General features: G+C 51.4%; 1 long non-coding RNA gene across 2 annotated transcripts; it reads left to right on the top strand.

The window, feature by feature from the left end:
• Positions 1-911: 911 nt before the first annotated feature.
• On the top strand, positions 912-15,839 carry LOC101948856 (uncharacterized). 2 transcript variants are annotated; one of them, XR_255510.4, is made up of 4 exons: positions 1,106-2,222; positions 12,140-12,295; positions 13,491-13,653; positions 14,251-15,839. It is a non-coding gene; the product is annotated as an uncharacterized LOC101948856 (long non-coding RNA). The 2 variants fall into 2 exon arrangements; XR_508819.4 differs by lacking the exon at positions 13,491-13,653 and having other exon boundaries at positions 912-2,222.
• Positions 15,840-27,061: the final 11,222 nt, after the last annotated feature.

Here is a 27,061-nt window from a genome sequence, read left to right as displayed (position 1 = left end):
TGCCCAGGGAGCAGCAGCACTGGCCGGCTCTGGGCCCAGTGATGGCAGCAGAAGCGGCAGAGGAGGTGCTCAGAGGCCATGGGGATGGGCACCGATATAGGGTGGGAGAAGTGCCCCTCCAACGCTCCAGGCCTCACTCTGGTCTGTCAGTCGCTGAGCCCTTCCCCGGGGGTGGGGCTGTGTAGAACTAATGGGGCTAGGCAGATCGGGGAGTGGTACAAGGATTAGTGTTACTCCCAGTCTTGAACCCCCACCCCAGGCCATCTTTAAGGTGCAGCCATCTGCCTCCCTCCCCATTCGGATTCCTCAAGGAGCCAGTGGTCCTCTAAGAACCAGCTGTGCCCCCACAACCAGAGAGACCCCTACTGCTTCCACTGGTGTGGCTGCACCAGCCCTTTTATCGGCCTCTGTGATGTCACAATGCCCCAGGATGCACTGGGCTATACAGAAACCCCACCCCGCTTAACACCAGCTGGGGCAGGTTAGGCTCAGAGGCTGCTGAAGTGGGAGCTGGCGCTTTTCCTTCCCAGCTGATCCAGGCTTAGAGGGTCAAGGGCTCAGGGGGACGACGTTGGGCTGAGACAGGTAAGATGGGGCGCTGGCTGGGGATTCGAGAGACATGGCTTCAGGTCCCTGCTCTGCCCAGGCTCCCTGTGTGACCCCGGCCAATCGCTGGGGTGCTCAGTGCCGCTGGTCTCCAGCTAACAGCACAGCCAGCTCCCATGGGTGCCGTCAGGATAAAATCTACTGTGGAGTGGGCAGCCCCCGGCCAATGTGACAGTGAGGACCAGGGACGTCCCTAGAGAGACCAAGGACAAAAGATTCCCCCCCTCTTCTACACTGACCCAGGCGCAGCTCGAGCAGTGGGTCTGGCTTTCATTACGCTTCTCTCTCTCTCTCTCTCTCTCAAGGCCTAAAGTTTTATTCAGCCTCCTCCCCGAGCTGGGAAAGGACACGCACAAGGCTTTTCAAATAGAAAACCACACCGTCAAAGCTCAGGTTTCCCAGCCCGGGCCTTCAGCCTGCAGTCCTCCAAGGTTTAGCCTTGGCTGTCCCAGTGTTTCAATGACATAAGAACCGCCACCCTGGGTCAGTCCATCTAGGCCAGGATCTTGTCTTCTGACAGTGGCCAATGCCAGGTGCCCCAGAGGGAATGAACAAGACAGGGCAATTATCGAGTGATCCATCCCCTGTCGTCCAGTCCCAGCTTCTGGCAAACAGAGGTTTAGGGACACCCAGCACACAGGATTGCGTCCCTGACCATCTTGGCTAATAGCCATTGATGGACCTGTCCCCCATGAATTTATCTAATGCTAATACCTACGCTCAAACTCGGGTCCTGTTTTTCTCTGGCCCTCTCCAGTTCTGACTGACCCCAGATGCTGCTTTCTTCAACCTGGCCTTTCAGAATTAAATCAAGGCAATTACCCAGATCTCTTTTTTGCCTAATTGTGAAGACCACCCAACTGTTTCCCACATGTCCTCATTCTCTGTTGCTCATGGGAAAGACACGGAAGTGGGACAGGAACTAGACAGCAAAAATGCTGCAGCATAAATAACCATAACACGGGGGAGCAGGGGCATAAGACAAGAGGATCTTTCGTACACTAGTTGTATCACAGCCACTCATTTAACCATGCCACTAAGACTTACAAACTACAGAAGCAGGCCCTAGTGTATTCAGCCTCGCCGAGCGCCAGACAAACCCGTCACAGCCGAGCCGGGAAGTGACACCGCCGAACACATCCTGCTGATGCTGATCATGCCACAAAGGCCGTCTTGGACTCAGGTGCCTACTCGGAGTTCCTGTAATATTGGATCCCTTCCATTGCAAGCGGACTGCTTCCACCTTCCCCTAAGGCGAGAGAGAAAAAGAGGACTCCGATGCCATCTTGTGGCACTAGATGATCACAACAGTCCAATGCTGCTCAATTCTGAGCATCCGTCATACAAACCATTGTGAGAAATAATGAACGTCGGTGAGAAGGGTGGGACACCGGGACTCTGAAAACCCAAGTTCTGTTCACAGCTCTGCTGTGTGACCTTTGCCAAATCAATTCCCCTCTCTCTCTCCTCCTGCTGTGTGTGCCATTAGACTGCATTTTGCTAAGTGCTAAGACTCTCTCTGTGTCCAACACCTCGCCCGGTGGGGCCCTGATCTCGGCTGAAAGGAGGCAGCGAACAGAGAGAGACTGGCATTTCACTACTGCTTAGACTGCAAGGTAAGTCTGAAATGAAAATGAAGTGTGAGTTAGTATGGGAAATTTGTAAATGTCACAGTCAAATGAGGCAGGAGTGGGAGAGGTGTGTCTAAAAACAATCAAGCCCTTGCAAAGGAAGTGACCGGGTTTGTTTGTGTTCCTCGCCCCAAATCTGGGACCATCACCCCATTCTGCTGTCTTAAGCACCAAATCCTGTGGCATTTACTGCTGGCACATCCCCCCGGGCGCTAGGGTAGTGGCTGTAACGAGAGCCTGTCGCCATCATTGGACTAGTAACAGGGTCTGAGGGGCAGAAGACTGGGAAGGCAAAGATAAGGCTCCATCAGCGGCACTGCTCACCCTGCCGGCTCAGCTGGGGGGAGGGTGGATTTGAGGGGGGCTGTAGCTGATTGAGCAGATAGAAGTTAGCGCTAGAGGCTATGGACTTGATTTGCAGAGGCGCCATGGCGCCGATTGGCCCCGACTGGAGTTGTGTGCTCGGCACCCTTCCCAATCTGTCCTCCCACCCGTGGCTGCTGCATGATGGGTATTTCTGGACTAGCAAGGGAATGCCTCTTGGCCGAAACGCCAGCCCTTTGCAAAGATGCTGGGAATGGCATTGCTCAGGCCATTATTGGGTGCTCCTCCTACTCCAGCATGGGTAGAAATTCAGCCCTAATTCTCATTGGCCAGAAGGTCCAAACAGACTTGTGAAAGTGAGAGAAGATGTAGTTCTCCTCCTCTGGGTAGAAGCGACCAGCATGCTCGGAACGCATCAGGATCCTGCGTCAGGGCAGCTGCTAAACGCTACCAGAGATGGTGACTAGCAATCGGCACTGTGCACATGCCGTTTGTGCCATTCCTTGCAATAGGGGAGCTGCCTGGGGAAGGAGAGGAGGTGGGGAGCCTCGATTCCTAATCTCCTGTAGACCTGCCGTGACGTGTAATGGGCCAAATCCTGTCTTCAGTCTCATTCTGGTTTAATATTTATATTGCCCTGGGCTGTGCCACGGGCACAAAAACCAAACGGAGAATCAAGGAGCTGTAACCAGCTGAGAGCTCCGTCAGCCCCCTGGAGACAGTGCACAGCAAAGAATGTGGGCTTCTGCTTGCAAAGACTAATTGGCCCAGTGCACCTCACCCGAGGACACCAGGCAGCGGGCTATGATTTTGATCCGAGTTCCCTGATGCCCCTCCCTACAAAGTGGGGATGAAGAACAATCTTGCTCCATAGTATATTTTTTTCTGATCTGCTTCGAGGTGGTAAAGCCTTTGGAACAATTGCTAATGCTTAAAACATTTTCTTCGGCCGTAAATATGACTTGAGGAGATTGGCATTAATTTTCCTCTCCGACGAGGTCAAGAGATTGTGACAGCAGAATTAGAGGGCCTCAAATACAGCAGCCAGGGGCATTATCGTGGGCTGTTCTCTGTACTGCGTTATGAAATCCTCCCAGTCTTATGTGTGGAGGGAAGTTGTCTGTTTTCCAGGAGTAGCATGTGAAGTCACCGGTCTGTGCTGAGCCCTTTTCACTGTTCCCTACTATGGGAGGAGACCCGGTGTCTCCACTTGAAACCTGCATTTGTGATGCATGTAAAACACAAACCAGCGAAACACAGAATGGCCGGTGAGTCCTTGGAACATGTTGGGGACAACTTTTTGTTTCAGACAGTGGCGGAAGTAACCGGGGTCAGCCATTTTAGACTCGATTCTGACCACTATGGGGAATTGGGTGTGAATCTGAAGGTGGCAGGCAATACGGATGAAAGTGATCCTGAAATGGTAGATGGCGTGATTCTAAGGAAAGGCAGGAGTGAGAGAAGCAGAATAATAAAAACCCACCAGATTTTAACAATCTCAGACTGCTGGCAGGTAAAGTCCATGGAAAGAAGAAAATCTAATGGGAAAAGGAGTTCAGGCGAGCTGGCAGTTTCTCAAAGACAATATTAAAGGCACCACAGCAAATTATCCCAATGTGAAGGACAGAGAGAAAGAATAGTTAGGGGGCAAAATGGCTCCACCAGGAGCATCAACCTGGAAATCAAAATGGAGTCCTACAAAAAGGGGAAACACAGATGCATTGCTAAGGAGGGGTACAAAAAGATTAGCACATGCAGGCAGGGACAAAATCAGAAAGGCTAAGGCCCAGAATGAGTGACACCTAACAAGGGGCAACAAAGCAGGAAGACAAGATCTTATAAATACATTAGGAGCAAGAGAAAGACAAAGAAAAGTGTAGGGCCTCTGCGTGGCAAGGAAGGAGAGCTAAGAACGGATGGCAGCAAGAAGGCAGAGGTGTTCGATACCTATTTTGCTTCAGTCTTCCCTGTAAAAAGGTAAATCGTGACCAGAAAATGAACAAAATGAATATTAACAACAAAGGGAAGGGCACCAGCCACCACAGGGAAAGAACAGGTGAAAGAACGTTTAGAAATGTTAGATGTATTCAAGTCAGCAGGGCCTGATGAAATTCATCCTAGAATCCTGAAGGAACTAGCTTGAGCTAGTCGTTAGTGATTATCTTTGAAATCTCATGGAGGCTGGCTGAGGTCCCAGAGGACTGGAGAAGGGCAAACAGTATCTATCTTTAAAAAGGGGAACAAAGAGGACCCCGGGAACTATAGACTAGGGTTACCATATTTCAGCAAGCAAAAAAGAGGACGGGAGGAGCCCCGCCCTAGCCCCGCCCCTGCCCCTCCCACTTCCCACTTCCCGCCCCCCCAGAACCCCCAACCCTCCCCCCGTTCCTTGTCCCCTGACTGCCCCCTCCTGGGACCCCTGCCCCTAACTGCCCCCCAGGACTCCACTCCCTATCTAAGCCTCCCTGCCTCTTGTCCCCTGACTGCCCCAACCCTTATCCACACCCCCACCCCCAGACAGACCCCTGGGACTCCCACGCCCCATCCAACCACTCTCCACCCCCTGACAGCCCCCCCCAGAACTCCCAACCCATCTAAACCCCTCTGCTCCCTGTCCCCTGACTGCTCCGATCCCTCTCCGCACTCCTGCCCCCTGACAGCCCCCCCCAGAACTCCCAACCCATCTAAACCCCTCTGCTCCCTGTCCCCTGACTGCTCCGATCCCTCTCCGCACTCCTGCCCCCTGACAGCCCCCCCCCCCGAACTCCCAGCCCCCCACCCCCCCGCTCCTTGTCCCCTGACTGCCCCCTCCTGGGACCCCTGCTCCTAACTGCCCTCCAGAACCCCACCCCCTACCTAAGACTCCCTGTTCCTTGTCCCCTAACTGCCCCCTCCTAAGACCCCCCCCAACTGCCCCCCAGGACCCTACCCCCTACCTGTACCCTGACTGCCCAAAACTTTCTCCACTCCCCCCAAAAAGCCCCCCCCCCGTTTCTTGACTGCCCCCTCCAGAACCTCCCTGCCCCTTCTCCTGCCCCCTGGCCCCCTTACCCTGCTGCTCAGAACAGGGTGTTGGGCTCTGTGCGAGCCGAGCCGGACACGTGGCTGCGCTCCCCAGCACAACAAAACCCGGTCCCTGGCCCTGCACAGTGCTGCCGGACCGGGCTGCAGGGGAGAGCTGCCCTTGTATCAGCACAAAGTGCTCTCGCTCCCGTTTTGCTACGCTGCATGGCAGAAACCGCTCCCAGTTGCAAAAGGGGAGGGCTGCACTTTGTGCTGAGACACTTGCTCAGAATGCAGGGCGGATCCGGCTCCTCTACAGCTGCTCCGGAGTCCAGCCCGGGACTTTCCTGCAGCCCTCCCAGCCGCTCGCTCTGCTCTGCCGGGGGAGGGGGGAAATCCCGGACATTGTGAGTGCTTTACAAATTCCCCCCGGATGCTATTTTTAGCACAAAAAGGAGGACATGTCCGGGTAAATCCGGACGAATGGTAACCCTACTATAGACCAGTTAGCCTAACTTTGATACCTGGAATGACATAGGAATGAATTATTAAACTATCCATTTGTAAGCACTTGGATGATAATAGGGTGATAAGGAATAGCCAGCATGGATTTGTCAAGAAGAAATCATGCCAACCCAGCCCAGTTTCCTTCTCAGATGGAGTTACTGGCCTAGTGGCTAAGGGGAGGCAGTACATGTGATAGATCTTGATTTTAGTAAGACTTTTGACACAGTTCCACATGACATTCTCATAAGCAAAGTAGGGAAATGTGGTCTAGATGAAATTACTATCAGGTAGAAAGACTGTACTCAAGGAGTAGTTATCAGTGGTTTGCTGTCAGACAGGGGAACCTATCTAGCGGGGCCCCACAAGCGTCTGTCCTGGGTCTGGTACTATGCAATATTTTCATTAATGACTTGGATAATGGGCTGGAGAGCATGCTTATAAAATTTGTGGTTGACACCAAACCAGGCAGGGTTGCAAGTGTAACGCCCACAGACCCTGGTTGTCGGCAGGCAGAACCAAACTGGGGATCTTTGGAGCTTAGTGCACGAGCCTCTACAGAATGAGCTAAAAGTCAACTGGCTCTGAGCTAAGACTATAGAGCAGACTCATTAATCTCTCTCTCTACGTGGTCTCAGTGCCATTAGATGGGACAGAGCACCACACCCAGGAGGTGTGTGGTTACATAAGCACTTTGGAGGGTAGGATAAGAATTCAAAATGACCTTGACGAAATGGAGAATTGGTCTGAAATCAACAAGATGAAAGTCAATAAAGACAAGTGCAAAGCACTTCACATAGGAAAGAAAAATTAAATGCACAATTACAAAATGGGAAATAACTGGCCAGGTGGTAGAACTGCTGAAAAGGATCTGGGGCATATAGTGGATCACCAACTGAACATGAGTCAACAATGTGACGCAGTTGCAAAAACCCCCAAAAAACTAGTCTAATTCTGGGGTGTATTAACAGGGATGCTGTCCGTCAGACACAGGAGATAATTGTCCTGCTCTGCTTGATATCTGTGAGGCCTCAGCTGAAGTATGGTGTCCAGTCCTGGGCAGCACACTTTAAGAAAGATGTGGACAAACTGGCTAGAGTCCAGAGGAAAGCAATAATGATAAAAGGTTTAGAAAATGTGACCTCTGAGGAAAGGCTGAAAAAACCTGGGTCTGTTTTGTCTTGAGAAAAGAACATGGGGGACCCAGATAACAGTCTTCAAATATGTTAAGGGGTGTTATAAAGAGGACAGTGATGAATTGTGCTGTCTCCAGTGATGGCTGGTACCAGATGCCCCAGATGAAGTTGCAGGAAACCCCACTGTAGGCAAGTTTGGGATACATGGGCATGTCAGTGCGGGATTGTGGGCCTGCTGCTTGGTAGAGTCTTTGACTGGCATCCTTTTTATTTTTTCTGTGTCAAAATAAAATATAATAATTCTTTTCGGGGGGAGGGGGAGGATATTCAGACATTCAACCTGAGATTTTCTCTATTTGCACTAAACTGAAGTGTTCTGCTGATGGCCAGCACCTTCTCCCGTTCGAAGGGGAGGAAGGATGCTCTTCTGGTTAAACCACCAGGCCAGATAAGCTAGTCAGGGGTTGGCAACCTTTCAGAAGTGGGGTGCCGAGTCTTCATTTATTCACTCTAATTTAAGGTTCTGCGTGCCAGTCATACATTGTAATGTTTTTAGAAGGTCTCTTTCTCTAAGTCTATAATATATCATTAAACTATCGTTGTATGTAAAGTAAATAAGGTTTTTAAAATGTTTAAGAAGCTTCATTTAAAATTAAATTAAAACGCAGAGCCCCCCCCCCGGACCGGTGGCCAGGACCCGGGCAGTGTGAGTGCCACTGAAAATCAGCTCGCGTGCTGCCTTCGGCACGCATGCAGGGCCGGCGCAACCCATTAGGCGACCTAGGTGGTCGCCTACGGCATTAACATTTTGAGGGTGGCGACCGCGGCGGCCGGATCTTCGGCCACCCCGGTCATTGTCGGTATTTCGGGGGCGGGACCTACCACCGCCTCTGTGGGGGGGCGGCATTTCGGAGGCGGGACCTTCCACCGCCTAGGGCGGCAAAAAAGCTGGCGGCGCTCCTGCACGCATGCCATAGGTTGCCTACCCCTGAGCTAGATCATGGGGGTTGCATGGCTAGCGCTCTGGGACCTGGGGCATGTGGCAGAGGCCCAGGCTTTCCGACGTGTCCGATGCCTCCATTTTTGCACGCCTGGCTGGAGACACGCCCGGCTGGAGACACGCCCAGCAGAATTAGAAAACAACAGGTACAGGCAGCAAAAACTGACCCGCAGCAGCCAGTCTCCAAGTCCAGCTCAACTGACTCACGAGTTCATGTGGCTCACGCTATAATAGCTGTGCAGACGCTGCAGCTGGAGCCCGGGCTCTGAAACCTGGGGTGGGGAGAGGGGCTCAGAGCCCGGGCTCTGGAACCCGGCATGGTGGGAGAGGGGCTCAGAGCCCGGGCTCTGGAACCCGGCATGGTGGGAGAGGGGCTCAGAGCCCGGGCTCTGGAACCCGGCATGGTGGGAGAGGGGCTCAGAGGCCGGGCTCTGGAACCCGGCATGGTGGGGAGAGGGGCTCAGAGCCCGGGCTCTGGAACCCGGCATGGGGGGGGAGGGGCTCAGAGCCCGGGCTCTGGAACCCGGCATGGTGGGGAGAGGGGCTCAGAGCCCGGGCTCTGGAACCCGGCATGGTGGGAGAGGGGCTCAGAGCCCGGGCTCTGGAACCCGGCATGGGGGGGGAGGGGCTCAGAGCCCGGGTTCTGGAACCCGGCATGGGCGGGGAGGGGCTCAGAGCCCGGGCTCTGGAACCCGGCATGGGGGGGGAGGGTCTCAGAGCCCGTGCTCTGGAACCCGGCATGGGTGGGGAGGGGCTCAGAGCCCGGGCTCTGGAACCCGGCATGGTGGGAGAGGGGCTCAGAGCCCGGGCTCTGGAACCCGGCATGGTGGGAGAGGGGTTCAGAGCCCGGGCTCTGAAACCTGGGGTGGGGAGAGGGGCTCAGAGCCCGGGCTCTGGAACCCGGCATGGTGGGAGAGGGGCTCAGAGCCCGGGCTCTGAAACCTGGGGTGGGGAGAGGGGCTCAGAGCCCGGGCTCTGGAACCCGGCATGGTGGGAGAGGGGCTCAGAGCCCGGGCTCTGGAACCCGGCATGGTGGGAGAGGGGCTCAGAGCCCGGGCTCTGGAACCCGGCATGGTGGGAGAGGGGCTCAGAGCCCGGGCTCTGGAACCTGGGGTGGGGAGAGGGTCTCAGAGCCCAGGCTCTGGAACCCGGCATGGTGGGGGAGGGGCTCAGAACCCGGGCTCTGGAACCCGGCATGGTGGGAGAGGGGCTCAGAGCCCAGGCTCTGGAACCCGGCATGGTGGGGGAGGGGCTCAGAACCCGGGCTCTGGAACCCGGCATGGTGGGGGAGGGGCTCAGAACCCGGGCTCTGGAACCCGGCATGGTGGGAGAGGGGCTCAGAGTCCAGGCTCCAGCTCCAGCCTGAATGGCTGCGCTCCTTTTAGCCCCGCAGCCTGAGCGAAAGTCAGTTGACCCGGGCTCTGAGACTCGCTGCTGATGGTGGGAGGTTCTTTTTGCTCGGTAGACCGACCCGAAGAGTCTTGTGCACGTCCGTGAAACGCTCAGGCAGGGTTCCAGCCGTGGCACTGAAGGGGGGGGTGATTTAAACCCACAGAACTGGCCACTTTAAACGTGTGACTAGAACTGTCACTGTGCCGGTTTTATTCCCTAACCACGAGGTGCAAAGCTCCCTGTGAGAGGGAGAGCAACTGCCCGCGCTCGTTGCTGGGGCGCAAACCCAATGCAGCTGGCGTGCACGACGCGTTGCCCGAGTTGACAGCCTCTGACAGGCCTGATTAGACGCACGAGAACCATTCCGCAGGCGGGGGAGTAATGGGCGCTGCGGCAGCGAGCTATTAGCCAGAGTTTCAGACCAGCTGCAGCAGGCTGATTAACTCACGACCTGGTAGCTTGCGATGGCAAGGCACTGGGAAATGGGGCTGGAGCCATGTGGGAAGGTTCGCGCTGAGGTCTCTGCATTGGAACATGAGCAGGTTGGAGCTGGCCTGGGGTTCACGACAGGTTTAAGAAGGCGAGAGAGAGTAGATTCACCTCCGGGAGTTGGAGGGGAGTGTGAATTTAGCACCGCAAGAGCCTGCCAGGGATCTCTCCCCATCCGATGCTGCACGGAAAGTGCGTTCACACAAGTCTAGTCCTTTCGGAGCGCACGGCCGCTGTGTTATCCGCACAAAATTCTCTGTTGTTCGCATACTCTAGGGCACCCACCCTTACCCTGTTCCTAGGGCTCAGGTGTAACCTTCTTAATTTAGACATCTAACTTTACCCCTCCGTGGGCTCTACTCCTCTGGGCGCCGCGTAAACACCCATTCCCTCTGGACTCCCGGCTTAATCTTTTGCAGGTTTATGGGGTCTTTTACCAGTGAAAGAGCCTTACACAGTAATATCCCACTTCACCTCTATTTATTAACAATCACCAAAACAGAATGCACACACTACACATACAATGCTCACCGCTCCCAATAAGAGAGAGAAACTTTTCTTGCTGGCCAGCAGGGCCGGCTCCAGGCACCAGCCTGGCAAGCAGGTGCTTGGGTCGGCCGCTCCGGAGGGGGGCGGCACGTCCAGCTATTCGGGGGCAATTCGGCGGACGGTCCCTCACTCCCGCTCGGAGCGAAGGACCTTCCGCCAAATTGCCGCCGCAGATCGTGATCGCGATCGCAGCTTTTTTTTTTTTTTTTTTGGCTGCTTGGGGCGGCCAAAACCCTGGAGCCGGCCCTGCTGGCCTGTCAGGATCAAGGTCATCTGGGGGACTCCAGCTTCTGCATGGTGTCATTGGCAGAGCATTGAGGTCTGGCAGCTCTGATCTTGGGGCTGTGTCCTGGAGCTGGTTCCCAAAGAACTTCCTTTGGGATCCCAGTCTATATAGTGACACTTGAGTCCTGCTTAGCTGTACCTTAACCAATCATTTCACTAACCAATCCTAACATATTGTAACAAAATTCTCTAACCAATCCTACCCCACCACCTTAATTGATTTACACCTAACAAAATGAATTATGTAACAGACAGAAACAATGAAAGAACCGGACAGAGATCATACAGACAAACAGTAGGGAAGTGGGGACCATAATGACAAAACAATACAGAAATGAGGATTTCACAACCACAATGGTTGAGAAGTGGTTTCTTGCCAGACAGGATACTATCCAACTAAGTTTCCTTTAACCACCTTAAGATCTGTTTCTTTATCTGGTGATAGTGGGTGCCATTAGGACGGGGTCTCCTTCTTCACCGCCTGATCTTCCGTTGTTTTAATGTCATTTAGATGGACTGTGAAGATGTGACTTCCTGCTTCTCAGTTAATGGCTGCAGCTCTCCTAATATGGCTGCCGACATAGGCCTTAGGCCTTACCATATGGCTACAGGAGAAGGCCTTATCCTTCCCGCCATCAATCTAGCTATGACAGGCTCTCCGCCCTCCCGCCAAGGACTTCTGACTATTTCTCCCCTCTCAGAGTCCTAAGTGAAGCAAACGAGCAATCCAAGGGCAGCAAAAGAATTAAACAAAAAGGCGAAGAAGACAAAAGAAGCCCGCAGGCAGGTCTAGCCAGGATATTTGGCCTCTCGTTCTTCAGAGGGGCCCTGGACAGGTCATAGCCTCCCCAAAGCTTGCTGGGGCTCCAGTGTTACCCCAAAACAGATTTTAAGGTGTATACTTTCTGCGGCCGCTCAGAAGATGGGCTAATCTGCAGGCCCTTCCCTCTCCCATATCTGTCCCCAGGGTAGTTAAGAATAAAACCAACAGGGTAAGGGGCAAATACAACAAGATTTATTAGACCAACGTGGTCTTACAAGCAGAACCCTTGTTACAAAGCTAAATAACATAAGCACAAGTAATAACAAAAGCACAAGCAATAACAAATGGCTCGGTCGTTAACAGCAGATGCAAATGGACTTGAAGTCCGGAGCCCACGAACCTGATAACCAAAAGACAATAAAAGGAAACTACAGTACCATCTCTCTCCATGTCCTAGGCTCGAACCCCGATCATCCAAGGGATGAACCCCGACTGTTCCACGGAAAGAACCCCGACGCCGCAACGAGGATGGTTCTGGACTCCTGGACAGAACCAATGAAAACTGGAAACGCTGGACCACCGGAACGCTGGAACAGGATGCGACAATCACCAGGTGCGTGGCTTGTCTTCTTTCTTATGTCTTCCGTCCCCTGTGCGTCATCCTGAGCGGTAGTGTGCGGACTCGCCGGTGGAAATGGAAACAGGTGCATGCAGTGTGTGACACCGCTGGAACCTGACACCCTACGCGATACTCCTGGCCCCAGTGGGGCTGCCACCTACTCTGTGGTCGCTGGGCAGACTACGCAGTCACATGATCCTAACCGCTCCCTGCCTTTCCCGCTCTAATTTGAAAAAGGCAAAGGGAGGGGCGGGAAGCTCTCCATGAAGGAGGGCGTCCAAAATGGAGTCCTACTTGTTGTTTCTACAGAACAAGATGGAGCCTAGAGGAGAAACATACCAAAGCAAGAGTTTACCTCAATGCCAGGACAAGCTCTACGAGACAGTCTCCTTCCCCTTTTTGGGGACAGAGGATCTGTGTTCCCTCTTCCTCAGAGCAGAGCAGGGAAGCTCAGAAACCTGCTCCCTCTCCCTCTCCCTACTGAGCAGTGTTTGCTCCTTTTAAACTCCCCTCCCAGTCCTGGCATGACTTGCAGGTGCAGCAGGGTGAGGCAACTCCAGCCCAAAGCAACTCCTGACCCCTTTCTGTGCTGGTGTGGGTTTATACAACCCCATCCCAGAGCCATCATCATTCCCTGGCCCAGGACCTGTGCTGCATCCCGCTGTCAGTGATCCTTGAGATACCAGAACCACGTCGGCCTTCCTTTACCAACAAAATGCTTGGAGGAGGGGACCATCCCCCCGCACGCCCGTTCCGCGCTCGGCTTCGCTCTCTGCAGCCATGTATTTAAGCTGTCCTCGTTTCCATTGTCTCGCCAGGAGTTTCAGTGCAGCTGGGGAATGCAATTACTAAGCAGTGAGGAAATCCAACCATTATGTATGTACAGGGACTGTGCTGCTGGCAGGCCCGGGGCTAGCTCATGCCAAGGTCTCAGCTGGACACTCACAGATACACAGCTGCAATCTGCCTGGCTCATCTGTGGGTTAATAGTGATACACTAGGTGATAGAATGATAAGGAAGTGTTCAGTGTTTGGACTCTGTCGGATACTTGCGTGTTGCTGCCTGCGTTAAATCTTACTTGTAATATCTGTGCTCCATATAATAATGTAATGTTGGAGCGGGTGTCGTGTGAGCATCTGTGATTGTACGAATCACCACAAAGGAGTGGGAGGAGTTGCTCATCTGCAGAAAGCATCCCACCCCACCTGAAAGATGAGACCCCTTGATACCAGACGGGCTACCACTGGAGTTTACAACTGGCAACTCCCTACATCCGGATTGAGAAACCATCAACAACAGGACTAAAGACTCTTATTGTTGTTCTGCTCTCGTCCCCAGGAAGAGAAGTCATGTGAGTGGACTGCGGCCATCAGCTGAGTGTGCAGCTCAGTGCACAGGTCAGGAGGGAGATAAAAACTCCAGACCAATGGCGCTCAGGATCTCTTGGACTCGGGGTGGGCAGGGTGTTTCTAGGCATAAGCAAGAGATCCCCAGCTGCTTAGCCTGGGGTAGCCCTAAAGGAAAAAGAGAGCTTGCTGATTATAGAAGCCTACATTACCTTTTGAAACCTAAGGCCCGGTCTACACTACAGACCTTAATCGGCAGAACTACATCACTCAGGGGTGTGAAACATACACACTCCCGAACAACGTAGTTATACTGACCTAACCCCCGCATGTAGACGTCGCTGGGTCAGTGGGAAAGCTTCTCCTGTTGCCGTAGCTACCGCATCTCAGGGAAGTGGGTTAACTAGGCCAATGGGAGAGCTCTCTCCTGTCAGCTTAAAGCATCTTCATTAAAGCGTTACAGCGGCGCAGCTACATCAGTGCAGCTGCACTGATGCAGTGTTTGAAGTGTAGACTTGCTCTAAGACAGTAACTCATTCATGTGTCTATATTTGCTTGCTTTAACCCTGTAAATAATGCTCCAATTTCCTTTTCCTATATAGGTACTATAGGATTGGCTTCAAGCGTTGTCTTTGGTGTGAGACGTAAAGTGCAATTGATCTGGGGTAAGTGACCTGCCTTTTGGAATCAGGACTCATCTGAATATTGCTGTGATTCTTGGTGTAAGAGCCCAGCTATCACAAAGCTATGCTCACCTGGGTAGTAAGACAGACCCATATACCCAAGGGGAGTATCTGAGCCTCTGTATTAAGGCTGTTAAAGGGCCTGAGGAGTTTGCCCTTGGTACAGTGGGTTGGTGAAATTGAAGTTTAGATCTCACAACCACTGTGGGGCTTGTGCCCTGGTTTCTAACAGCCTGCCCTGAGGTTGATACTCATGCTTTTGTGTCACCATTGGGAGCGTCACGTGATGGGTACATGTGGGCACCTCCCTGAGAACAAGCAATTCCCTCAGACACTCCAGTTCCCTTGTGTCACGTTATTGATTTGAACTGGGACCATATAGAACATGGTTGCAATCAAAGTCCTGTAGTGGCACCACATCTTGTATAAAGGGGGTCAAATGAGGTGTCTAAGACAAGGTTATGGTTTGCTGGTTATGATTATGCAGTCTATATGTGTGTATCAATTTTGTAGTTCAAGTTATGAATACTGGCTCTATACTGTCTGTATTTCAAACTTATGCTATGCTTCTGGGAAACATCCCAGACAAGTTGGTGTTAGCTCGGCCTAGCCTGATTGATGGCCCATTAAGGACCATCAGCTATACAATTGACCCACTGAGAGAAGGCAAATACGCCTTGCAACTCAGCAAAGTATGCAGGGACTGGCCCATGTGACTCCAGACTCCATTTTGCTGTAATTTTCCACAGTAAGGACAAAGAGGTGTTCTTACACCTGGAAAAGACTATAAAAAGCTGATGCCTCTCCTCCATCTTGTCTTCAATCCTGCTTCATACCTCTGGAGGAACTTTGCTACAAACTGAAGCTCTGAACAAAGGACTGAGGACCCATCCCAGTGGGGGGATGTATTCCAGAGACTTGATTCCAAGCTGCAGTTTATTTCATCACTGCTACAAGCCTGAACCAAGAACTTTGCCATTACTGTATGTAATTGATTCCATTTAACCAATTCTAGCTCTCATCTCTATCTTTTTCCTTTTATGAATAAATCTTTAGATTTTAGATTCTAAAGGATTGGCAACAGCATGATTTGTGGGTAAAATCTGATTCGTATATTGACCTGAATCTGGGGCTTGGTCCTTTGGGATCGAGCGAACCTTTTTTCTTTTATTGGGGTATTGGTTTTCATAACCATTTGTCCCCATAACGAGTGGCACTGGTGGTGATACTGGGAAACTGGAGTGTCTAAGGGAATTGCTTGTGTAACTTGTGGTTAGCCAGTGGGGTGAGACCAAAGTCCTCTTTGTCTGGCTGGTTTAGTTTGCCTTAGAGGTGGAAAAACCCCAGCCTAGGGCCAGGGCCGGCTCCAGGCACCAGCTTGTCAAGCAGATGCTTGGGGCGGCACGTCCAGGTATTCGGTGGCAATTCGGCGGACGGTCCCTCACTCTGCCTGGGAGCGAAGGACCTCCGCTGAATTGCCGCCACAGATCGCGATTGCGATCGCAGCTCTTTTTGTTGTTGTTGTTGTTGTTGTTGTTTTGTTTTGGCTGCTTGGTGCGGCCAAAACCCTGGAGCCGGCCCTGCCTAGGGCTGTAACTGCCCTGTTTTAAGCGATTTGTCCTGAATTGGCACTCTCAGTTGGGTCCTGCCAGAACCGCATCGTTACAGTGGTGTAGTCGTGCTAGGATCCACAGAACCGGGTCAGTTAACTTTGGGTCAGAACCCCACGCTATCCACATTTGAATGTTGGTCTTGAGAGTTGGTTGGTTAAAGATCAGTGACCATGAGCCAAAAAGCAACAGCAGAAGCAATGAAACTGCAAGCCCTGATGGACAGCCTGCAATGTGAACATGAACAAAAACTGGCAGAAATTCGAAGGAAAGAGAAGCACGCCTTGGCTCAGTTAGAAAAAGAAGCTGATGAGAGAGAAGAAAAAGCTCATAAGGGGCGTCTGGAATTTCTGGCTGCTGAGGAGAAAGCTCGACAGAGGCGACAGGAGATTCACAAGATGGACCAGGAGATGGCCAGACTTCAGCTCCAAGTCAAAAAAGCAAGGGAAGAACAGCAGAAACTGTATCCTCTTGAAAATCCAGTTTATAACTATGTGGATATGTGGTATTACTCTGGGCAGTTTGCTATGGCCATGGAGAGGGGGATTCTAACCTGGTGGGTAATAGCTGTTTGTCTGTGCAAGAAAGCGGTGTGGCTGTGAATGAAGTTTCTGAATGTCTATCTAATGTCTCAGAAGTGAATCTGGAATTCGATCAAGCACAGAAAAAACTCCTTGGTCAGGAAGATGTTTCTCTGGAGCAGATGAAAGTGGATGGTCAGGTTGAAGCCCTAACTGAGGAGGGGAAGAGTAGAATTTTGATGGGTGATGGATTGGTGGCTAGTACAGCTTGTAAAAGGGAACCTGAAAAGGGTAACTGTGATTTGCTGGAAGTAGCTCAGTGGAGTGAGAAAAGCAGCAGTTTGTCTGTTGGGAGTGGCCATGTGCCTGGTAAGGAAAGTTTGGATGAGCCTAGACAGCCTTGTGAGCTGATGGCTTTGTCTAGTCAGCAGTTTGGGAAGGCAAGGATAGTGAAAGATGAGTGTCCCTATACCTTACCTGTTTCCTGTGTGGAGAATTGTGACAGTGAAGGAATGGAAATGTGCCTGTGTCTGTCAGGGGTATTGACTTGCCTATGGAGGAAGCTACCTCGGTCTCCAAGCAGTTGTCTGTGAGCAGCCCTTTGTGCTGGGACAAGGGAAATGAAATCCCAAGCTGTGTCTCCGGTTCTTCTTTGTCTGTGGAGCAGACAGAAGGTGCCTTTCAGCCTGTGATGGTTGAGAATAGTGCAGTTGTCTCAGAGTTGGTTTTGGATTCAACTAAAGCCCAGGAAGGGAATGGTCCCAAGTTTGTGTCTGCTGGGGAGAATGGCACTGGAACTAGGTTGCATCCAGATGGTGTCTTGGCAAAATCCCAGAGAACAGACAATTCTGGTGCTTGTATTTTGCCTGTTGCTAATGTGTGGTTGGAAAAGGGTGTAGCAACTCTGTCTGATCAGGGTGATATCCTAGCCAGGGCACAAGGAAAGCATGAAGGTGATTTAATTGTGTTACCTAATGACAGTTTGACAACTTGTAGCACAAAGGAAAAGATTCCTAAACTTGTGTGTGGCAAAGGGAAGGAAAATGCTTCTAACCTTTTATCTAGTGAGTCTATGAGTTTGCCTGAAAGGGGATTGTGTAGAAATCCGCCTGATGGGCCAAAGGTGATCATGGATGTGAGTAAAACCCAGAAAGAGTCTGTTGTGGCTCAGGGAAGTGTTCACTTCGAGCAAGCCCTAGGTGAAAAGGGTAAGAGCAGAATTTCTGTGAGGGGTGAATTGTTGCTTAGAGAAGCTGCTAAGGAAAGAAATCCTCATGGTAATCTGTGCAAGCAGCTTGATACAACTAAAGGGTGTGAAAGTGAGTTAATCAAGGAAGTTTCAGTTCCTAACAGCCAGAAATTTTCTGTTGTAAATGGATCCACTGACTTTCCTTTTGAAAAATCCAGTGCGGATAGCTTTGAGAAGGTCTGAGATGGAGTAAAAGCTATTAAGAAAGTTAAGCAGCCCTATAACCAAGTGGCTGGGTTTGGCCAGCTTGTTGGGAAGACAATGGTGTTGGAACAGGAATGTCTCCATTCTGATTCTTTAAGTGAGCAGTCTGTGCTTCAGGGTTTGAGGACAGATTTGGTTACTGGTGTGTCAGAGCAGAACAGTTTTATGGCTAAATGCTTGAGGATGCAGGGGAGAGCAAGCAAACTCTTACCCTCAGACTCTTTGGATTTGTGTGGTATCTCTTTAAGACAGAGTCCAGCCTTGGAAATAATAGCAGTTAAGGATATGAAAACTGGTGGACTGGCTTCTGTCTGTGGTAATGCAAATTACTTGCCTGGCTGGAAAAGGAAGGACTTGCTAATAGCTGTTAGCACAGAGAGCCCACCCCATCAGCCAGTGAATTCTGTTAAGCAAGAGAAATCAGGGTTTGATCCTGCAGGCCAAGGAGAAAAAGAAGAACTTAATTTTGCAAAGGGAAGCCACAGGTTAACCCTAAAATGCCAAATCCCCAATGGTATTAAGCCAAAGGTGTGGCATAGCAAACATGATTGTAAATGGACACTTGCAATGGAGTTGTTGTTATTGCTAATGGTAATTTTGGTAACTAATGTGTTGCTATTGCCACAAACTGTAAAAATGTGCAATGTGCCTAATCTTTTGGAAGATCCCCTGAATGTGGTAAAAGAAATACATGAGAACAGACTTTATGTTAAAAGGCCTTGTTATCCTGATGTTGCACTGTTAATGCCTGTAAACAGTACTGGAACTTTTCACAGGGGAAAAGACATTCCAGACCTAATGTGCTGTATGAAAAGGGAAACTGAGGCACACTACCATATTGCTTCCATGGCTAAATGCCAAGATTCCTGTACTATGAACAACATTAATATCTACATTAACTTAATGTTAATTGGGTGCCAAATATCTCATCTCTATCTTTTTCCTTTTATGAATAAACCTTTAGATTTTAGATTCTAAAGGATTGGCAACAGTGTGATTTGTGAGTAAAATCTGATTCGTATATTGATCTGGATCGGGGCTTGGTCCTTTGGGATTGGGGGAACTTTTTTTCTTTTACTGGGGTATTGGTTTTCATAACCATTCATCCCCATAAGGAGCGGTGCTGGTGGTGATACAAGGTGTAACGATGCGGTTCTGGCGGAACCCAACTGAGAGTGCCAATTCAGGACAAATCGCTTAAAACAGGGCAGTTACAGCCCTAGGCGGGGATTTTTCCACCTCTAAGGCAAACCAAACCAGCCAGACTAAGAGGACTTTGGTCTCACCCCACTGGCTAACCATAAGTTACACAAGCAATTTCCTTAGACACTCCAGTTTCCCAGTATCACCACCAGTGCCACTCGTTAGGGGGACAAATGATTATGAAAACCAATACCCCAATAAAAGAAAAAAGGGAGAGCCCTAACCACTGGGCCATCTTTCTTCTTGCACTGCTATTAACAGCTGCCCAGTGTGCAGAGCAAAGGAGAACCTGCTTGTCACAGCTCCAGCTGAGCACCGTCCACCTTGGCCACTCACTAGATGGCTGTGAGAGGATCCTGCCGTTGACTCCCCGGGTGTTTCAAGCCCATAGAGCCCAGGCCCTGATGCTGCCTTAGGATCTGCAGGCACTCACAGGTTGCAGATCTTCTATCTGGCACCCTTCCTATGAGCTTAGACCAAGCAGCCTGCTGCCCAACTGCTGGAACCAAACTTCCCCTGTATCTTATGCCCACGCTCTCTCTGAACTCCGGCCGTGCACCATACTGGCTGCAGTTTAAGGCTCTCAGGGGCACAGGAGACGGTGGCGCACAAAACGCATACAGACTTTGCACTGGATGCTAACCCGTTATTGCTCTTCCTTTAATAGCACGACAAATACACAAACCTATCCAAGGATAATAATAAACCCTACGCACACTTCCCTGCCTCAGTTTCCTCACCATTCCAGGGCACTCTTTAGGCTGGGGTCAGGGTCACGTGGAGCTGTCCAGGGTCCTTCATTTCGCAGTGTATGGCTTGGAGCCTTCTTCCCTCAGCTCACCTACTCTGACCTTGGCCAGTCCATTCCCCTTCTCTGGCCTGCCCAAACTTCCTGTATGGCTCCTTTTTGACCCATTCCCCATGAGTCCTTGTATAACCGCCTGCTTGGTCACCTCTGTCCTGCTGAGAGAATTTCCGTTCTCTCCATTTCTCGCCCTTCTTCAGACAAGAGGAGGAAGCCTCTGCTGCCAAAGACATTGTCCCAAGGGCCTCAAATAGACAATTGTTGAGTTCTGACATCCCACCACTGTCCCTGGGCTGGGAGATACACGCTTAAAGGCTTGATAGCAATGTCGGATGCGCAGAGCCAGAGAGGCCTTCCATGATACAGCAGTTTCATAATAGTAACTTCAACGTATCAACCAGATAAGTTATACAGAGAGATTCCCCAAAACCATTACACTGCCCCAGAGCCCCCGGAAGGTAGAGCAAAGGGATGACACTTAATCTCTGCAAAAAAACAGCCCAGCGCTTGCCGTGTTAAAGAACAGAACTGGTTACCAAGGGCTTGATCCAAGGCCCATGAAAACCCTTCCATTGACTCAACTAGCCTTTGGATTAGCTGCCACGTGCAGGTGCCCACTGCAGAAACATCACTTTATAAGGGTTCAGGAAAGGGATAGTCAATTCTTTTGGGGTGGTCCAAATTTCTTGGTCAAGGGAGACTCAAAGTCCAGACTCCAGAGAAAATAATACAAAACATAATAAGTAAATAAAAAGATTTTGGAGTCTGTTCAAAAGCATCTAGGAGTCCGGATTTGGCTCACAATCCGCCTATTGACTACCCCTGTGGGACGTGGAAGGGGGTGGCATGCGGGGCGTCCCATAGTTATTTGGCTAATCAAATGAGACCAGTCTGCCAATGCCCCATCTCTTTTCTTTGGCGTTGGCTTCCTCTCCGGAGTGTGCTTCCTGGTTTTATTTCTTCTTTTCTTGCTTTCTTTTGTTTTTCTTCTTCCTGCATCTGGCCAGAGACAAATGCACTTGAACGGCCGTCCAAAAATATCTGCTTTCCGCAGGGGATTCCGGGCTCTCTTCCTATTGTCCGCCTGAAACACCTGGCACGTCACTTGGCCTTGCAAATGAACGCCAGGAGCAGAAGCAGCATTTGAATAGTTAAGAGTGAGTCATGGGCCAGCTGAGCTCCGAATAGCACTGCAGGACAAAGGGAGAATTTGGGCAAGAGGGGGGACCAGTAGGTGGCAGGCTAGGAAGAGCCAATGGATGGACCGGGTTGTAGGATCATCTGTTTACAGCAGGTATGGGGAAGGTTTGAAGTCACACACTTGGGCATGCCAGAAGAAGTGATTCTAACCGTCTCCTCGGCTTCCTGCAGCTGTGGTTCTCATGAGGCCATCAAAGGGGTCTTGTTTCAATTTGGGAGCCAGGACAAGTTCACGCAAATCTGTCTTCCGGTACTGGTGAGGTTATGTCCGCAGTCTGCTGTCCCAACCATAAAGGAAGGATCTGTGCCCGCCCGAAGGAGCAGTGGCAGTCTAACATAGACAGTGCAGTCCAGACGCAGGCCTAGTCTCAGATGCCCCCTCTGCTTTCTGGGGTGGGCATCCATATGGTTGTTGGGCGTGCAGGAGGGAGTTCTGAGAGCAAGGAGTGGCGTGGCAGGAGGACTCAGGACGTGGGTGGAAGGAAGAGGCAAAGGAGGTTTTGAAGAGGTCTGTGTGGGAGAAGGGACATGGGAGTGGAGGGAAAAGATGTACTGGGGTTTGAAGGTGAGCGGGAGAGGGTAGAACTTGAGGCAAAAGGCAAGAGAGATGTGGGGTGGGGTTGGATTTGCAAACACTTCATTTTTTCCTGTTTGTTTTTTTTATTGACCTAAAAATTGCAATTTGGACAACATCGCCCTGCCCCCCATAGAGGGATTGGGAAGCAAGTGCGAGAGAGTGGAGATAGGGGGAGATACTGGAGATACTGTGCAGTGAGGGGGCGACCAAGAGCTGCAGAGAAATGTGGGGATGGCTGGATTGGAGATCACCAAAGGGTGGAGGGATGAATGGTGGGGGGAATGGGAGATGTTTCTACAGATACGGCAGCACCCCGAAGCTGAGAGATCAGTCTTCAGAGTCTCAAACGCCCCGAGGAATCAGGAGGAATTAAGGGCACCTGGAACCAGCAGTATCTCCACCCAGCACCTGCCCACCACTGAGGAATGAATTCACCTCCTGAACCCCAGAATGGAGTCTTCTTGTCCTTTCTAGTAACCTCCAGTGCCAACCCCCCTCCTTGTAGGGTGAGCTCCTGCTACCTCCCCCTCAGTGCCCTTGACAGCTGTTCCACCTCCAAACCACAGCTCAAGTTATCAGAACCCTCTTCTCCACCCCCACCCAGGTTGGGCAGGGAGGTGGCTCTAGCAGGGGGGGCAGGAGGGATTCTGGCAGCAGTCAAGTGGGTTGCGGGGAGGTTGAGATCTTGTCCCAAGTCATCCCAGACACTAATGCTAAGCCACAGGATGGCAGCATCTAGTGTCAATGGAGTCCAAGCACTATTTCAACCCCACAGTTTTGGATGAACTTCCCACAAGGGGAGGTGAAGAGCACCCCCAGCAACACACACACACACACACACACCACTCCCGGTGGTGGGAGGGGAACAGGAGAAAGGACAAAAGAAGTAAGAGATGAAGAGAAAGGAAGGAGGGATGGAGGAAAAGGTAAAACGAAAAGGACAAACCCTAATGTCCCCAGTGATTCTACGGGACAAAATCCCAGGGAGGGAATAAAATTCTGCCACCTTAAACTAGTGTTTTCCATGCCTAGAATTCAGCTGGCACCAGATGGATCAGACTGAGCAGGTTCCACAACCTCTTGGAGGCTCTTACCTTCTACACAGGGACGTCTGTTTTCTAGTAAAATCAGTAAAAGGAAAGGAGAAAACTCGAAAGAGGCTCCTGCTCGCACTCACATACGTGAACCCTAATATTCTCTCAGTCCTCGAAGAGAGACCCCGAGAAGGAGACTTGCTGAAACAAAGCCACAAGGGTCTCTGAGGTTTCCCTGGCCCTGTGCCCCTGTCTTGCCTGGCTGATGTCAGCATCTCTCTGTGAGGTCACCACCTCCCTAACACCTTTGACCAATAGGCTGAGGTCCTGCAAAAGGCCTGTGTGATATCACTGCCACACCCACCCAAACCCTGAAGTGCTAATGTCCTGCTGCTGGCCTGACACTTTGAAGGTTTGAGCTACTCTCTGTGGATCACCCCACTCAATGCGTCTTCATTCTAGGAAGCAAGCCGGCTAGACGGTAAAACATCAGAGGCTGCTCCCAATGCTACACTCAGTGTTTCCAAAATTAGTAGACTTTATGGCCAGAAGAGACCTTTAGAGCATCTCATCTAACCCCCTGCATATCATAGGCTTCCTGTATAGTACAATAGTTACTTTTTGGGCACACACATTCCAGAAAGGCATCTAGTCTTCATTCAATGACATCAAGAGATGGAGAATCTACCACTTTCCCTTTTAGTGAGTGCCAGGTGGCTCCATTTCCCCTTCCACTAGCTCTCCATTTACAGTGAGCCAGAGCAGTACCTGCAGCAGGGAGCGGGAGTTGCTGATGGCCTCAGAGGCACAGCCCCTGCAGTGTCTCAGGCACCTGGCGCAAGTGCCGGATGATGCGGAGCTGGTGCATCACTTTGGCCGTGACGTCCTCCTGCTGCAAGGGAACAAGAACCTGTCAGAGACTCAAACTCCCCGAGGAATCAGGAGGAATTAAGGGCACCTGGAACCAGCAGTATCTCCACCCAGCACCTGCCCACCCCTGAGGGATGAATTCACCTCCTGAACCCCAGAATGGAGTCTTCTTGTCCTTTCTAGTAACCTCCAGTGCCAACTCCCCTCCTTGTAGGGTGAGCTCCTGCTACCTCCCCCTCAGTGCCCTTGACAGCTGTTCCACCTCCAAACCACAGCTCAAGTTATCAGAACCCTCTTCTCCACCCCCACCCAGGTTGTGCAGGGAGGCAGCTCTAGCAGGGGGGGCAGGAGGGATTCTGGCAGCAGTCAAGTGGGTTGCGGGGAGGTTGAGATCTTGCCCCAAGTCATCCCAGACACTAATGCTAAGCCACAGGATGGCAGCATCTAGTGTCAGTGGAGTCCAAGCACTATTTCAACCCCACAGTTTTGGATGAACTTCCCACAAGGGGAGGTGAAGAGCACCCCCAGCAACACACACACACACCACTCCTGGTGGTGGGAGGGGAACAGGAGAAAGGACAAAAGAAGTAAGAGATGAAGAGAAAGGAAGGAGGGATGGAGGAAAAGGTAAAACGAAAAGGACAAACCCTAATGTCCCCAGTGATTCCACGGGACAAAATCCCAGGTGGACTATAAAATTCTGCCACCTTGAACTAGTGTTTTCCATGCCTAGAATTCAGCTGGCACAAGGTGGATCAGACTGAACAGGTTACAAAACTCTCCGAGGTACTTACTTTCTCAACAGGGACGTCTGTTTTCTAGTAAAATCAGTAAAAGGAAAGGAGAAAACTCGAAAGAGGCTCCTGCTCGCACTCACATACGTGAACCCTAATACTCTCTCAGTCCTCAAAGAGAGACCTCGAGAAGGAGACTTGCTGAAACAAAGCCACAGGGGTCTCTGAGGTTTCCCTGGCCCTGCGCCCCTGTCCTGCCTGGCTGATGTCAGCATCTCTCTCTGAGGTCACCACCTCCCTAACACCTTTGACCAATAGGCTGAGGTCCTGCAAAAGGCCTTTGTGATGTCACTGCCACACCCACCCATCCCCTGAAGTGCTAATGTCCTGCTGCTGGCCTGACACTTTGAAGGTTTGAGCTACTCTCTGCGGATCACCCCATTCAATGCGTTTTCATTCTAGGAAGCAAGCCGGTTAGACAGTAAAACATCATTTGAGGCTGCTCCCAATGCTACACTCAGTGTTTCCAAAATTAGTAGACTTTATGGCCAGAAGAGACCTTTAGAGCATCTCATCTAAGCCCCTGCATATCATAGGCTTCCTTTATAGTACAATAGTTACTTTTTGGGCACACACATTCCAGAAAGGCATCTAGTCTTCATTCAATGACATCAAGAGATGGAGAATCCACCACAGTCTCCTAGGATGCACCATGCATCTCCGTCAGAGGGGACAAGACCCATGGTGCATGGGGGCGATGTAGTCCAGTGAGCTCAGCCCGTCAAGGAGCTGAACTACAACTCCCACAAGCCCATGCAGCCCCCTGCAGGAAAAGATGGTGTAATGTTGAATATTTCAGTTCACGTTGAATGGAGATTTCGGTTCAGTCTTTCCCACTGGAAAATCAAACCATGTTGGATATCGGCTGGAAAATTCCCAACCCGCTCTAACCCCAGCGAATGGACCCAGCGAAGGGCTACGTGCTGTGTGCCGCTGCCCAGGCGGGGCCTGTTATTTTGGTATAAACGCACATTACACGTCATGCAGAATGCCTGGGCACCAACGAGAATGAGACCGACTGACCCGTCTCCTGCTCGGCGTGTTTAACTGGATCAAAATACAGACACTAGACATCTGGTCCTGTTTGCCCGGGATTCTTCACTGGCCCATCCTCTTGTTCGGGATGCAGTGATTCAAACATCAGACCCAACCACCTCTCAGATACCGAAACCCACATGTGACCAGCATCCCCAGGGGCTCTGGCACCTCCCCCACCTAAACAACCAGGAGCTTTTGCAATGGACCAGGCGGCTCTGAAATAAGATTCCCTTATGGCCTGGACTGGGTTTGAAGTATTCAGGTGCCTTTTCTCCCTCCTATTGCCTTGTTCTGGTCCTCCCCAGGCCACTTCAAGTACAGCTGCCCTTGCTGTGAGGAGGCTGAGGCCTGTTGACTGACTGTGGCCTGCTGTTAGCCAGCAGGGTAACATTTGCCAAGTGCTGGATAGTGGGAGCGGATCAAAGGAGGCAGATGTAAATGTTATTCACTCCAGGGTACAACATGACTCAGGAAGGAGATTTGCTTGCCTGGTTCAAGGGGGCGTACTGAGTGGATTCGAACAGTAATTGACTGACGGGTCAATTACGCTCATTGTAGCGTTTGATCACAGGTGAGCTTAGCGGAGGCCACCTGGGAATCCAAGACTTTACCCTTTCAGTTGGGTTATTTCTGTGATGCTGACAGACCGCGGTTGTTGGTGGGCAGGATTGAACCTGGGACTTCTGGAGCTTAATGCATGAGCCTCTCCTGCATGAGCTAAAAGCCACATGGCCCTTAGCTAAGTCTGTAGAGCAGATTCATTCATCTCTCTCTACGTGGTCTCGGTGCCACTAGATGGGACAGAGCACCACACCCAAGAGGTGTGTGGGTTGCATTTCCACTTTCTCATCCCGCCAGCCATCGGACTGACGATGGACTGTAGGAAACAGCTACTAGCGATGGGCCAGCGTCACCCACTCCAGATCCAAATGTCTTTAGAATTCAGGGGAGCTCCGGGCCTGGCGATGCTTTGAACCCATCTCCAGTTGTTACTTATGTTCTTCATCATCATCCTCAGCCTTATCATGCCCCTTGACTACTACACTCTCTTCGTCCCTGGCCTTGTCACCAGCCAAGGTGCCCCCTCCTCCCACCCACCCCAAGCCCATTGAGAATGCTGCTGCCAGGATCCAACTCTTTGTGTCCTTCCGCTGGCTCCCTCTCATCAGCTAGAGCAAACACAGGCTCCTTGCCTACAGAGCCCTTACCGTTCAACCCCACCTTCTCCATACGATCTACTAGTCTACTAAGCCGTCGGCGCCAGCCTTTGTTCTGCCCGTGATGGTGGCCTCAACCACCTGCCTGTCCACTTCTCCTCTAGTACCTTTCTGACAATCTCTCTCCTCCACAAACCCACCACAAATATGGGGGGTGGGGAAAGCCCTGTCAAGATCCATAAAGCTGCCACTCTGTCCTCCTTTAAACCCCCCTCAAAACCTGCCTCTGTCACGAAGCCTGGGCCATTGGCAAGACACGGGGTGAGCTGTGACCAGTCTGCTAAACTTTGTTTTAGCTTTCCCCGGGCCTCCCATCCAACCCGCCCGGTTGGTCTGTTTCAGGCCCCTGTTGTGGCCAAGCTGATGTGTAGCCTGTGAGCTCACTGAGACAGGACTGTTGGCTTTGTT

This window comes from Chrysemys picta, chromosome 4 (assembly GCF_011386835.1).
Source record: "Chrysemys picta bellii isolate R12L10 chromosome 4, ASM1138683v2, whole genome shotgun sequence".
Lineage (NCBI taxonomy): Eukaryota > Metazoa > Chordata > Testudines > Emydidae > Chrysemys > Chrysemys picta.
The sequence above is the reverse complement of the archived record's forward strand: the minus strand, read 5'-3'. Positions and strand labels throughout refer to the sequence as shown.